The 1,934-nt window shown below is 36.3% G+C and overlaps 1 long non-coding RNA gene across 1 annotated transcript; it reads left to right on the top strand.

The window, feature by feature from the left end:
• The first annotated feature begins 1,096 nt into the window (after positions 1-1,096).
• On the top strand, positions 1,097-1,579 carry LOC111379808. The gene is made up of 3 exons (XR_002700092.1): positions 1,097-1,228; positions 1,308-1,358; positions 1,431-1,579. It is a non-coding gene; the product is annotated as an uncharacterized LOC111379808 (long non-coding RNA).
• Positions 1,580-1,934: the final 355 nt, after the last annotated feature.

Here is a 1,934-nt window from a genome sequence, read left to right as displayed (position 1 = left end):
GCCATATGAATTCCATGTGATCGAATTGGGAGCTCCTTGTGACGTAGGCAAAGAAGCCTGCCTGTCAAGGGATTCAGACAGGTCAGCTCAGCACCTTGGTCCAATACCCAAATGATGTAGGTCGGAGTCAGACTACAAGAGATGTCATATAGAAACATCATCATGACACATGAAAGACGAAGTGCTCTCCTGTGAAGGCAGGACTGTCCAAATCAACCAATTAATAGCATGAAAAGATGCCTTAGGACACGTGCCTAAGACCTAAGCGTCATCATAACTCCGTCGCAGCTGACCTCACCAACCAATCAAATTCCCTCAAACGGACAGTTTCACACAGCCCTAGGTTGAAACAATGTAGCTTGACATGATTAGATGGCAAGTTTCAGCCCACTCACCTGTATAAGGGGACAAGGGGTAAATGAAAAGTAGAATCCGAATTGAGATTTTATTTGTACTACTGTAAAACTCCAGCATCATTACACTTTCATTTAGTTCAATTCCGTAAAAGTTGATCAAAGAGTATCGCACCAGTTTTTGACATCAATACAGTGTTTTTTGCTTTTGCCAATACTCTTGGTTTATGCATTTTGGTGCATGGTGATTGAAGTAAACAAATGAATGTTTTAGCAGACAATTAATTTACGAAACAATTCATAACAACACTCAAACTAATTTTCTCAGTTGATATTTAATATACTGAGGAGAATCACACAACAGATTATGATGAAGACTTCTCTACAGCTCTGTTGAGCACTCAAATTTCTGAATATTTTCAGAATATATGCTGGTGGAATATAATATTTAGTAAAGTAACCTGTCGTAAAAATACTTGTTCCGATTTTTATCGGTCTTTAGTTTCATAGTTGTTGATATTATTATCTATCCAACACATATTATATTAACTGTTAGACTTGAAACTTTCCTCCAAATCTTCCTCATTAAAGCACAGTCACTACTTTGAGCTGATAAAACTTGTGATGAGTTTAAGGATATCGATGAAAATTCCACTATTCAAAAACAAAAATGTAAATGGGAAAGAAGGCAGAAACTGCTGTCTATCTGCCCCTCTATTATTGAAGAAAATATGTAGACGAGTTTATTTTCATTCACTGAAATGTGCTCTATTTAGGATCCTGATATCCGTTCTTTAGTTGAGCAAGATTCTAAGAGTCTCCAACGGCTGCTCCCAGAGATACCCCTTTGGATAAAAAATCCAGATTATGATCGGGTAAATTATCCCTTTACTCTACTCTATCGCATAATTTTTACAGGATAATTAGTCTTGGTCTAATTTTTTTCTCTTGCAGATTGATTGGCTGAACAAATTCATTGAACTTATGTGGCCATATTTGGATAAGGTTGGATGCTTGTATGCTTTTCATGTAACTGTTTCTATTTTGAATTCAATACTGACAACCAAAGTTCCTCAGGCAATTTGCAAGATGGCAAAGAAAATAGCAGAGCCAATCATAGCTGAGCAAATTCCAAAATACAAAATTGACTCGGTGGAATTTGAAACACTAACTTTGGGCTGTCTACCGCCTACTTTTCAAGGTTTAGCAGCTCATTCTCGACCCTAGTTTCTCGATAACCATTTAAATTTAGAAGTTCTAATATTTTTGCAATGCATTTATTTGAAGGAAAGAATTTACTTTCCTTTCCGTGAAAGTGTAACAAGAACTTTTATCATAGAACTTGCTGTCACATAGAGGATGTGTTTGTTATGTGACACCGTTTAATCCACCTTACAAAACATGTGAAAAGTAACGCAGTAATTGTGGTTGCTGAGGCAGTGTCTATTGACGACTTTTTGTGTATGTATGATATATGTGTTGTCCTAGATCATGAGTTCTCTTCATTATTGTAAACATGAAAACCTTTCTTACTTTCGTTTTTGCTATTTTTCCCTTTCCTTCTTTTTCTCCTGTTTTAGT

The sequence above is a fragment of the Olea europaea genome, unplaced genomic scaffold (genome assembly GCF_002742605.1).
Source record: "Olea europaea var. sylvestris unplaced genomic scaffold, O_europaea_v1 scaffold20370, whole genome shotgun sequence".
Lineage (NCBI taxonomy): Eukaryota > Viridiplantae > Streptophyta > Magnoliopsida > Lamiales > Oleaceae > Olea > Olea europaea.
Note: the sequence above shows the minus strand (reverse complement) of the source record. Positions and strands in the feature narration are given on the sequence as shown.